The sequence below is a fragment of the Dromaius novaehollandiae genome, chromosome 12, assembly GCF_036370855.1.
Source record: "Dromaius novaehollandiae isolate bDroNov1 chromosome 12, bDroNov1.hap1, whole genome shotgun sequence".
In the NCBI taxonomy this organism is placed as follows: domain Eukaryota; kingdom Metazoa; phylum Chordata; class Aves; order Casuariiformes; family Dromaiidae; genus Dromaius; species Dromaius novaehollandiae.
This window is the reverse complement of record NC_088109.1, coordinates 5,968,102-5,981,366: the sequence shown is the minus strand read 5'-3', so window position 1 is coordinate 5,981,366 and position 13,265 is coordinate 5,968,102. Positions and strand designations below refer to the sequence as shown.

Below are 13,265 nucleotides of genomic sequence, written 5' to 3'. Positions count from 1 at the left end.
GAGGGCACGGGAGGCCCCAAGCATTCGATGTCAAACAGGGAAACTGCCCTGCAAACCTATGGGAGTTTGCCCTCGGGCCCACATAGAAAGCTGGGAGGCATACAGCACAGAAATTAAGCATGTTACTCCCGCAACCCCCTTGCTCCAATGAATTGTTTTCCTTGCATTTTCAGCCATCCTAGGCACCAAAGCTGATTTAGCAGTACCACCTCATCCTACACACCCCGGCAGCACCAGAGGCAGCCAGCCCCAGCGCAGCGCAAGCGCCCTCCCCGCGAGCGCAAGGCGCCGTGCCATCCCAGCCGCGGCACACAACGCTCGTTAGACCCCCTCAGGGTAGCCGGACTACCCATAGATACGAAGTCTTTTAAGCATTACAGGGGGGAAGATGACAATCTCATTTCATTGTGAAAAGCAATACGAAATCATTATTTCATTACAATTACATTCTAATGACGCCTTAACATCAAACATCAGTTGATACAATTTTAGAGCAACATGCAAAATCTTCATTATAATTCAAGTAGAAGACAGAAACATAGTAAACATGCAGTGTAAAATTAAATGGGTCTCTTTGGCCAGGACAACAGTCTCTTCCTAAACCGACTTACAAAGGATACGAACCAACGCTGTCTCCTGACGCTCTGGATCATGCATTTTCCAGGCAGGCTCGAACAGTTTTTTGGAAATACTGCTCTCTTCTGATTAGCTAGGTGACACAAAGTGTACCTTTCCAAAAGACAAGCCATAACGGTAGCAGCATATTTTTTATTATGCTACATCAGCATCAATGTTTGCATCAAGGTTAGTTAGATGCTGAATATAACTACTGCAGTCTATTCATCCGTGCTGTAAGACAAACAGCACATATTGCGCACGCCAAAATAAACAGCGTACTTCTGTAAAGTGTAACTCTTTCTCTAAGTCCACCAAGACGTAGAAACCTACAGCAACAATGAGTAGAGATGGTAACATCTGCTGTGAGAAGGCAATGGCCAGAGGCTTAAAAAAAAAAAAAAAAGAAAAAGAAAAAACACATAGCTTAACTGGGTAATAATTGGGTGCGTTTCGGGGGGGGGGGGGGGTGAATGTCCAAATTTGAGCTGCTACTCTCTCAAGCTGAAGCCAGCCAGCTTCTTGCTAGCCGAAACTGGTATGGGCTGGCCGTCAATTTTGATGATACTTGGACTAAACAAAAGTGGCATGTTCAATTAATAAAGAAACATTAGACAACCACCAATTAAGAGGCTGATCACATGCTGTGCTTCTGCACGTAGACTACTTAGATTAGGAAAACTGGTGCCTTAGGGTTCCAGGAAGAAGAGGAGGCCAAAAAGAAGAGTTTCCCAAAAGAAGTGGTCTTGGACAGAAGAAGGGGGCCCAGAAGGAAGAAAGTGAAGATCTTGACTGGAGGAAAGATCCTGGAAGTGAGAGAAGGTCCCGGAGAGCAGAGGTGCCTGGAGACAAATGCCAGGGGATGCCATTAATGCCAGAGACCAGTAACAGCAAGCAGCTGTACAGCAGAAACCAACACGACTTTCTGCCTCACCTTCCCCAAGCAGCAGCCAGCTCCCCGTTGGGATATTGAGCCCTAGTGAATGCAACAGGGGTGAGGAAGCAAGGGTGGGAGATCAAGTAGGGTAAAACCCCAGTCTCGTCGGTTCTTGCATAAACCCCAGTATCCAGACCCACTATGGGTTGTCATTTACTGTCTCATCCATGATAGCTGGATTCACCTTTCTCCTGGATGGAGGATATTAGCCCTGATGGCAGACTGAGGGAACTGGTCAGCATGAGGCTATACATGTGCTTCTTCATCTGCTGTATCAGCTTCAATTAGCCTGTTGCCTAATGGAATAGTTTGTGGCATTATTATTTACACACTTACCAGAGTGCTTAAGACTGAACATCTGACTTCATGTCTAAAGGTCAGTAGGAAATTCCTGTTCCACTATAAATCAATGGTGCTACGGTGATATGCAGAGGGACTTATCTTTCACCTAAAATACTTGCTAAACCAACCCAATGTTTAGTTTAAACACTATTTTAACTGTGATAGCTGAGTGTTGTCTCTAGCAAAGTGGACATTTTGTTATCATCAAACTTTGGCTGAGGCATACAGAGGTAAGGGCTTCAAAACATTGTATCTCATCCAAAATTGAAGTACAAAGTTTGCATTGATTTGAACTATGGAGCACAACTTAAACAAGAGCATAGAAGATAGCTTATCATATTGAAGACAGACAGCTCTTGTCTAGGTAAAAATCTTCTCACAAGAAGTGTACGTATGAGTAGAGCCATTTGCTTCAAATACTTAACTAATTCTAGAGGACAGGAGCTAGGAAGGCCAGTGAGTTGGAAAGAAGATGACTGTACTGAAATATCTTTTTGCCCAACACATAACAAATGAGTATTTTCCTTATCCCATTTCCGCATTTTGTGAGACAGATTTTTCAGTAAGATTCAAACCATACTGGGCTTAAATTGATTTTATTTTTAATTTATTTCATATGGTTTTATTTTTAACTCACCTTAATTGAAATGCACTTAATGAAAGTATCAACTGAAATTATTTCTTCAACTGTGAGTCTTCATTCTTTAAAATATAAAAGAAGCTTTTAGGAAACTTAAATCATTGGTTTTCCTTTTTTTGTCCTTAAAAAAGGTACATGCATGCAAAATCGCATCTGGAATGTAGATGCAATGTATTGGACCTTTCATATTATTAACTGCAAAGATATAGAGGATATTGACCATATTATTGCATTTTTAGTACACAGTGCTTCAGTTCAGTGCAGACCACTGGGCCAAGTTCTGCTACTGCAGTTCCATTTTAACCAAACACCACTCCAATGAAACTGAAGACATTTTTGCCAAAGGAAAGATTTATCCCTATATGGTTTTACCTTTGTTACTTCAGAGATTTGCTTCTTAACATATCAATGCTCGCCACCAGTTAAGAAGGAATGGTGACATCATCACAGCAAGGGTGACCTAGTGAAAAAGCAAATACATCTAGGAGTTCTTCTTCCTCAAGACTTCTAGCAATGCAATAGTCAAATATCTTTATTAATGACCTGGATGGGGGGCAGAGCACACTCTCAGCAAGTTTGCAGATGATACAAAACTGGGAGTAGCAGATACACCAGAGGGCTGTGCCACCATTTAGAGGGACATCAACAGGCTGAAGAAATGAGCAGAGAGGAACTTCATGAAATTCAACAAGGGGAGGTGCAGAGGCCTGCACCCGGGAAGGAATACCCCGTGTGGAAGTACATGTTGGAGGTCAACTGGCTGGAGAGCAGCTTTGCACAAAAGGACCAGGGGCTCCTGGTGGACAGCAAGCTGCATATGAGCCAGCAATGTGCCCTTGTGGCAAAGAAGGCCAACAGCTATCTGGGCTGCTTTAGGAAGAGGATTGCCATCAGGCTGAGGGAGGTGGTTATTTCCCTCTACTTAGCACTGGTGAGTGTGCTGTGTCTGGAATGCTGTGTCTAGTACTGGGCTACACCAGTACAAGAGAGACATGGACATATTGGAGCAAGTCCAGCGATGGTCACAAAGATGATTAAGGGACTGGAGCATCTGATGCACAAGGACAGGCTCAGAGAGCTGGGGCTGTTCAGCCTGCAGAAGAGAAGGCTCAAGGGGGATCTTATCGGTGTGTATAAATACCTGATGGGAGGCAATAAAGATGACCGAGAGAGACTCTTTTCAGTGGTGCCCAGTGACAGGGCAAGAGGCAATGAGCACAAATTGAAATACAGGAAATGCCATTTAAACATAAGGGTTGTTGTTGTTGTTTACTGTGAGGGTGGCTGCCCTCACAACTGGAACAGGTTGCCTAGAGAGGTTGTGGAGTCCAGTACCTTGGAGGTACTGAAAACCCAGCTGCACATGGTCCAGATCAACCTGTTCTAGCTGACTCTGGTTTGAGCAGGGAGGTTGGACTAGACAGTCTCCAGAGCTCCCTTCCAGCCTCGCCTTTCCATATTTCTGTAAAATCAGTTAGCTCTTCCACCCATTTCATACTCTCCATGCATGGAAGGGAGACACTAATCTAAGACTGCACAAACTCTTTCAAATAGATCAGTTACTAATGTCGGTCCTCTTCTCGGTTTACACAAGAACTGCTTCTAGGATTTCTCTTATGGCCTGGTGCACAATCCTTATATGTTTTAACTGTGCAATGGCTTTTTTAAAAACAAGGAAACATTAGCTACAGGATGAACTTGTTCGCATACAGTATGGTAAAAGGAAAGCATTTCGTAACTTGGTTACCGTATCTCAACCATGCAGAGTCTGATACTTAAGCCCACATCCCACATCACTTCTGAGTCTTCATATTTTATTGACTCACGGTGTTATACAGGAACATGTCCTGCACTTTACAGCAATGACAGCCTCTTAGAACTATTTTCTTGTTACTGTATTTTAAAATATTCTTCATTCATTCCTAACTTTAATTATAAATTAATTCTTTCTGTTCAACTATGATTCTTCATTTTTAATGCACAAAATAAGACCATGTATCAAGAAAATGGACATAGGAAGCATACATTTTCCCCTAGACATGAATAAACCCTGTAAAACTTCCCCCCCAAACCCCAAATTGTACCATAGGGTTCTGCTCTGTACTGTATATCATACTTTAAAATGAAAATTACAATAAAATGCTATTGCTCACCTTCATTGCTTTATGTATGAAATTAAAGCCTAGAGGATGTTACCTATATGTACTTGCATATAAAAAATTAAAAACATATAAAACAAGACCTAAGAAATATCGTTCTATTATGCAATTGTCCAACTAAAGACAGATTATCTTTGAACAAGAGATATATCTAGTGAGAAATATCCACGTCGATATACGCAATGTACAAGGATAAATTCTATACAGCCTCACAGCACTGAGCATCCCCGATGTGCATTATAGAGCACGGGCAAGTCGCATCTGAGCTGAGGTCTCCTAATTGCCAGCCCAGCGCCTGGAATGCAGGTGCTGCAGAGGGAGCACAACTCTCTCGCACAGATTCCTCTTTCTGGATTTGCAACCGAGCCGTACCGACAGGACGCCTCCATGCAGAGCAGATTCACTGCTACCCTCCTGGCTTGACAAGAGAAGAATCTTAACAGAAGCATGAGATTCTGTATTAAGCTTTACCACCAAATTTTAATACATGAATTAAGCAAAAACACCTCTCTAGAGCAGATGATTTAATCATAATCAACCTCAGCTTTTTTTTTTTTAAAAAAAACCCTTTTCAATTGACTTCTTTAAATTATTCAGAAATGGGTAATTTTAATCATGGATTTTATTCATTTGATCAGATATAATGTATAATATCAGTATAATTAATTTTTATTCACTTTCTACAATCAACCAGAAGGGCATAGCACTACTTGCTAAATTCCAGTGAACTGTAATATCCTTCTTTGTCTCTCCTTGAAAACATAATGAAAAATGTGGTAAAAGCCAAGCTTGTTCTTTACAAGGTTCCACAGTAGGGTGAATCAAATAAGCTGCTGTCTTCCCTTCAGAACATTATTTTAAGCCTGACCTGTGAAAGTATTTACATTTATTAAAAGGAGGCGGTGCAAGCTACAGACCTGTCAGCTGCTGGAGTTCTGCTGCAGTACAGGGAGGTTTTAGGGAGTGTGAAAGATAGTTACAAGGTCATGACTTTATAATTACTTCCCAGTCTAACAAGAAATTATTATACACGGAATTGGCACTTGAAAATACAAACTGCAGGATGAAAGTAAATGAAATGTGAAAACACTCTTGCAATGTCCTATATATAAGCAGAATGTAGGTTCACATTTGCAGCACTCAAACGGGAAAGCAGTTTGTGGGTTTTTTTTTAATACCCCAGGGAAAACGTTTGCATCCCAAATTCTACAGCATCGGAAAAGATGAGCCGTATATTTTAAATGCTGAGGGAGGGGGAAAAGCAAAAGGAAAACTAATCCTTTGAAACCTGTTTCTAGATATATGGTGTATAATCTAAAAGAAAGAGGCACTTACAAAAGTGACTTCATGGAAGCTCTTAAAAGAACAGTATGACACCTAGTTCATCATTACCAGGTTTTCTGCAACCTGTAATACTACTGAGAAGCATAAAACTGTCTTCCAAAGCTGTATCAATATACATGCATGAAACCTTCATCTATATGCAGAAAGCATGAGAAATCTCATTCAGCTCCCATTTGCAACAGAGAAAAAATTTACCTTTTCTGTGAAAATGCAAGTGTATTTACCATTGATGTGCTGGGCCAAAATCAGTTCTCCACAGAAATACAGAAAGAAATACAAAGAGGACAAGAAGGGGGGCACAAGACAAAAAAAATCATGCTGCATTACTGTACACATACGTACACCTTATCTACAAGCCCTATTTTACTGTGTTATTCACAAATGACCATTTTGCCAGCACTACAAGGAAAAAATGAAGCACTTCTGCACAGGTAGCAATTTCCATCAAAATGAGAGGAACGTGAACAAAGTAAAAGCTGTATGCGATCAAAGACCTGCCGGATACCTGACTCAAACAGTTATTTCAGAGCAAGATACAAGGGCTAGTCATGCATATGGATGACCTTTCACAAATTAAATGCTAATCAGGAACGCATCTCGACATAAAAAAATACGTGGACTATGAAATAGGTCTGTAATCTCCTTTCACTGAGGAATGACGACCAGAAAGTCCTCAATTCCACAGTGCATATATCCCATATTAACCCAAAACTCCAGAAGCAAAAGCACAATTTTTCCACAGTAAGCGTGCCAGCTATCTTCCAAACATCCCAATTAGTCTAACATCGCTTTAATCCTTTAACAGAGTCACTAACAGAACGTAATCAGGAGGTCAAATGACCACAAGTCCTAATAAGCACGCAGCTCTCCGTCCGCACGCTATCGGTACAAGGAACGGCGTTACCACGAAAGGCTACACACGCCACATCTCCGGCCAGCGACCTCCGCGCTCACCTCGCGGCAGGCAGGCAGAGCACTGGGCTAAGCACCGGCTCCCGGCCGCTCCAGCGCGTCGGCACTGCCTCCAGGAACCATCCCAGTGGTCCTGGGAAGCCACGCGCGAGCAACGGCCCCGGCGCGCACAGGACAACTTAAAGGCAGTGCAGCAAAGGCGGGCAAACACACCGGCTGCTGCCTGGGATGGTGCAGACGGACGAACTGTCAGCGCCGCACGCAGGGATCAAACGCACGGAATCGCCCTTGCATAATCGGAAACGACTCCGGTAATCTTAGGTTTGCTGGGCGAGCGCTCGGCCGCTCGCGAAACGCACAACGCTTTTCCATGCAGCATTCAGGATTTGTTTCTAATTCTTCCTAAAAAACAGAAATAAAAATAAAAAAACCTATTTTTCAGAATCATCAGTTACCGCATCGCACACCACAAAGAGCCTTTCCCGCCTCACCACGGGGAACGCCGTGCATGCTCCAAAGAAACGACACAAAAAGCCCCTGCTTCTGTAACAGGATTTCCAAACCCATCTCAACCCGGAGGTACGGTACTTTCTATACGTGTGCGCCCTTCACTTTCTCATGTGCACACCAAAACACCGCGAGCAGCCCTATAAATAGACCCAGCTGCGGATTACATAGTCTAATAAAGAAAGTCACTGCCTATCATAAAATAACATTAAACTTAGAAAAAAAAATCAGGCTGTGCTGCTCACATTGCAGTGTCTTTCCTCCACTTCTGGGAGGAAAAAAAAAAAAGAAGCATAGCTGATTTTAGCAGCAGTGATAAGAGCAGAACCTCCCTCGTGCTTTTCTCATTATGAAATAGCCGATTTACCCGAAACCATGCCATTTTGTTGGAGAGACACGCATCCGCACGGAATTTCCACAGCCCGCGGCACCCCGGCGCGTTACCTCCGAGGCGAGGGCGCCTCCGGCCCCGCGGTGCGCGGGGGGCCCCGCGGAGGCTGCGGCACCGCCGGGAAGGGAGGCGCGGGGCGCGGAGGGGCTCCGCACCGCCCTCCCTCAGCTCGCGCCTCCGCGAGAAGCGAACCGCCAAATAAAGGAGCCGGGGGCAGAACGGGAGAGGTCTTTGTTTTTATTGTTGCCCTCACGCTGTGGACGTCGCTACTTACTTGGCTGCGACACCCCACAAATCCAGGGCGCTGCCGGTGACACAGCGCAGCGGCCGCCGCTCGGCACCCGCCCGGGTGGCTGAGGCGCCGCGCGCCGAGCCCGTGCGGACCGGACCGTACCACCCGCGCCGCCGGGGGGGGGGGGCGGGGGGGGAGGGGGCGCCCAGCATCCCGCCGGCGGCGCGCGGCGCGCTCCCCGCAGGCACGGCGGGGCGGGAGCGGCGCGTCTCCGAGGGGAAACGGACCGAACCACCCCGCTGCTGCGTGGGATTTGGAGTGTCCCCAGGGGATAACGGCAGGAACGGAGCACGCCACTGACGGAAGGGGGGAAGCCGCCAAGGACGAGGACTGCCGGGCCCCGTCGCCGTCATCCGAGGGGGGAAAGCCCGTGTGGGGAAGGGGCGAAGGGAGCGAGGGCAGCGCGGAGCCGCGGCGCAGCAGCAGGCCGCACAGGCCGCTCGCTGAACGCTGCTCCAGCCTTGTTCGCTAAGTGCACATCTGACGGCTGCACGGCAAACGACTTCAGTCACCTTCCACAAAGGCACAGCTCTCCCTCGCTCCCCGTGCTGCCTACATAAGCAGCAACGCTAATTATAAAGAAAATATCAGAAAAAAACATTCCAGGGCCGTGATGCTTTTGTTTTATTTGTTCCTGCCATGCCTTCCAGAAACCTAAAACCCACAGAGAAGCAGGCAAAACCCCCTCCCGCTTAATGTGATGTGGCGGCGTTAGCATGCGCCGTGAAACCGTCCCCCAGTGCCACAGCGGCTCTCTGCCTTTTCCTGAAACGACACAAAATTCAGGAGTCTACCCCACGATAACACAGCCGTGCGCTTTCTAAGGAATCGGTGGGTTTTATTTAGAGCTTCTATCTACTCTGTGCTGCTGCTTCGTAAGGACAAAATAATCAAGCTGTTATTTGGCAATATTAGCAAGATGCAAGCCTCTGAAATGCGGGAGGCTGTTCATTTGTCTGCACGGAGCACCACACCACCGCTGTGCACAGAGCATCACGAAGCTCCAACCAAAAAAATCCAAGCACTAAAAATAAAAGGGAGACATCGACCCTTTAAAAAGCATAACATCTTCTATGTAACAGTGTCCATTATTTCAAAGTAAATTATTGTCACACATGCTCCGTGTTCATGGCCTGCAACTTCAAATTCTGTACTTCAAATCATTCAGTCTTGATAGAGACTGAACACAGAAAAATGCAATGTTTTTCTGCAAGTATGCATAAAACGGTACACGTAAAAGTTGCAAGCTTTTCTGTAGTATCCTAGGACAGCAGCGGTTCGTGACTCCACCATGTCTTGGACAGAGCGGGCAATTGCAACGGAGCACACCTCCCCGAGCCCTGATAGGAGTAGCTGTACTGATGCTCTGTCATCCTGGCTTACTTGCTGCTCAGAATATCAATTCAGCCAGTTAAACCAGAAGACTGTACTGCACTGCACCAAAATGGAAGCTATTAAAAAAACCTGCTAGGATCATTGATCAGGGAGTTTTATCTATGCTGATCAATCTTTTTAAAATGAAGTGAAATTTAAATTGGAGCTAGAATCCATATAGATTTTTCTCGCATGAAACTGCCCTTATCACTAGAAAGCTACAGGCAGTTACATGCATGTCAGGATACTCTATGCAGTGACTTTGTGTTACATTTAGCATAGAGACGTGTCCTTTTTCTTAATAAGTCTTTGGTACTAACTATAACTTTAAGGAAGGTGGAGTGCAGATGCAAAACTGAATTCGAGCATTAATAGAACAATCACAGAGCAAAAATGTGTTACACTTAAGATGTGTTATTCTTGGGTGCAAGACTCATAACTGCTGGTGACCTCTACTGCTCTGACAGAACACAAGATATTCTGGAATTATTTAGCATTAGAATTCTTCTTTTCTGCACCACTTTTAAAGGTAATTTTAAAAGAAAAAAAGCTGATTGACACATCAACAAAATACCTTTAGGAACATTTTTCAAAATGTCTTTCCTTGATGAAGAGAGGAAAGAAATTACAATTATCATCAAAAACTTGTTCCATACATTTGGCTATTGCCAGTTTGAGCACTGGTGTTCTCCAAGACTGTGTGTCATACTATAGAAACTTCAGTCCACTTACAGAGTCGTAATGGCTATATTATACTGATTCAGGAAATACTCCAATGTTTTTTTTGATGAATGGAATAGGCAAGGGAATAAGAGGAGAAAAATTACAAAAACGCATTCAAAGGGAAAAAACAATCCTAGTTTGAACATGTTATTATAGAACCAGCCCAACAAAACAAGTTTTCACATGAGTATTCCCAGTGCTCATTTGATACTGGGCCTCAAAAGCACCATACCACATAACAGGATGATCAAACTATTAACCTTGCTGCTAGCCTCATCAGTTCAGAGCCCGTTTCCCAGTGCTGCGTGCATTTTACTGCTAGCGTTGGTGTTACCTCCATCCTCACGCTGTGAGTCATCATGCCGTCACCTGGGCAACAGGGGCCAGCCAACATTGCCGAGTGCAGTCCCAGAAGATGCACTTTCTGGAACAAGAATTGAACTACTACGCTTGGAGACGGTGTGGTGCACAACACTGGGAGCCTGCCCTATTTTTGAATCAAGAAGCTATGAATGAAAACCCACTTTATATTTGCCCTCACTTATGGCTACTAAGTGCCAGCTCTTCAGAGATACCACAGGTCTTTCCTCCTGACAAAACAGAGTTGCTGCCAAGCATCGGCACTGCTACGCACCTACGGCAGGTAGCGGCCCGGTTACTGGAGCAAGAACCAAGAGCTGGCTCTACAACTTGCTACGTGCTTGCTATCCTAAAAGGCACAAAGCCACTCTGCACAGGGAATAGCTGCTGTACATAGGCACGCTGGCATCTCGCAAGCCAAGCCAAAAATAGCAACTCTGCTCAAGAAAATGGGCCACCTCTTAAACAGTACTAATAGTAATATTCTGATTTCAGGAATGAAAGGTTTATTTTTTTTTTAACACAACTGTAAAATAAAGGAAGCTTTTCTATCTTGCTTGGCTTTTAACATGCCAACTTGAAAGGGCCACAGTGCTAGCAGCCACTTTTTCTAGATATCTCATTAGAAAATGGAATAGCAAAGCACTGCAAAGCAGCATAACATAAATGGTGCCTCCTCTCCTAAAATGGAGATTTGTCAATGATTTGTTAACTTGTCTATACACATATTAAAGTGTTTAATGGCATATTATTTAGCTCTGATAGAAGAACAGCTTAATACCTTAACTTGGGGGTAGGGGTGGAATGGAGCAGAAAAATTGAAAGAAGAATGGCAAGACGCTTCTTGGGAATCACCTTAAAAAAGGCAACAGCAATGCTTAGGGGAAGTGAAAGGCAACAGGAGATGACTTTAGCTGTTGAGCTAGAAACACAACTTGAAAAACTGTCTTTCCAGTAACCCTTCAACTGACATTTTAGAAAATATTGAAAGGCAAAAGAAGCTTTCTTTAAAGAAATATTTCATTCCATGTGTGTTGATGATGGACATCATGAGCATCTTTCAAGGTCTTTATAAGAAAATTAATGACAGAAAACACAGGAACATGACTTCAATTCCGCTTTCAGAATCTTGGGACCAAGACCTCCTTTTCGGTGAGGCTGTTTAAAGTTAAAGGAATAGCACTGGAAACCAGCAGCAGATATCTAATATTTTTCCAGTCCCAACCTAGATACTTAAACTAGAACAGCCGACTGGCAGCCTTTTCATATTTTTAAACCTCATTTGCTACATTTTAAAAACAGGAATTAAATCTGTTTTCAGACTCGGTGTTTCTCCAGTTTTGTAACATTCTGCAGTAATATTTCTGCAAAGAAACAGCTTGCATTTCAGAACTGCACAAACATGTTGTTATCCTAGGAAGCAACATGACCTAATAAAAGTAGGATGGGATGGAGATCTCGGAACACCCAAATTCAAGGGCTTGTCCTGCTGCCTCTTGAGTATGGGATGTTAGTATGTCACTGATCCCACTGCGCTTCGGTTTCCCCAAGTATAAAATAAGTATATTCCCTAGTTTAAATGACAGTGGTTGTAAGTTGCTTGATTGGTTAACTCCTTCCAGGCTTCAAGAGAAGAGTATTTGACAAATCTGAGTTTTGCTCAGTGAGCTAATGAATTTTAGGAGCTATGGAGCATACTTAAAACATGGACTTTAAGGGAACTATCAAGGTACATGTCCTGCATTTATTTTATTGTGCATCTTACTTCCTCTTCCAACTGACCAAACTATAGTGGTCTAGATCAGCCCACTTCCTAGTGCAGAATCCCAGTTTTCTCAGTACAGCATCTGAAAGCAAACCTAATAGACATACAACATGGCATTTACCCTCCCTGTCCCGCAAATCTGTACCTTACAAGCTCTGTACACACAATTTTTTTGTCTTCTCTTCCCTATCAGCCATGCGCAAAAAGGGATGTTTAGTTACCAGAGCACATCTCTATGTCCTTCCCTACACCAGCCCTTTGATCTGCTAGCTTTCAAACACCCAGTTACCCACGCCATTTCAAAACTCCTCTCTCCTGCAACGTGGCCAGCTATACTCAAAATGCGATAAAGTTGGTCTGGCACTGTTGTACCCCACCCTGTCACAGCATTAATGCTCAGATAACAAAACCAGACTCCCAGGACCACCTGAGTGGGAAGACGGGTCATCAGACCTCTTCGAGAAGCAGAAAACCTAAGGCAGGCAGAGCCTAAAGGAGGCCTGAGCTTCCAAACAAAGTTTAAGTAAACTTGGTTCACTGCTACTGCCCAGCTACGGCAACAACAGCAGTTCCCACCAGCACAGCATCTTTACTATCTCTTCCATAAAAGTCATCTGTACTTTGACAGAGTAAACATCTGCAACTGCAACATCTGATGCAGCTAAACCTAGATCAGCAGCTGAAATCAGCTTCTTCACGATCTGAAAAATCTAGGATGCTCCTGAAAATATTAAAACAATATCATACAGACATTCCACCTTCTTTTTAACTTAAGATAAAATTTTTCATATCACATGCAGGTGAGAGAGAATTTTTTTAACACCCAAAACAAATCTTAACCAGTAAACTAACGAGCCTAACTTAACGACCCTAATGAGAGCTTTAAGGGATAATCTTCTGAGGG

General features: G+C 44.0%; 1 protein-coding gene across 13 annotated transcripts in view; it reads right to left on the bottom strand.

Annotated features, from left to right (window-relative positions):
- The window catches only part of ATP2B2 (ATPase plasma membrane Ca2+ transporting 2), a 304,347-nt gene that overhangs the window by 233,539 nt on the left and 57,543 nt on the right, over window positions 1-13,265 (bottom strand). Inside the window, exon 1 of one of the 13 annotated variants that reach the window (XM_064518815.1) lies at window positions 8,122-8,246. The exons of 10 other annotated variants lie outside the window; for them this stretch is intronic. The gene's annotated coding sequence lies outside the window, so the exon portion shown is untranslated. Of the gene's footprint in view, window positions 1-6,991; window positions 7,048-7,823; window positions 7,875-8,121; window positions 8,247-13,265 lie in introns of those variants that run through there. 2 more of the 13 variants (XM_064518817.1, XM_064518818.1) reach the window with 2 other exon arrangements.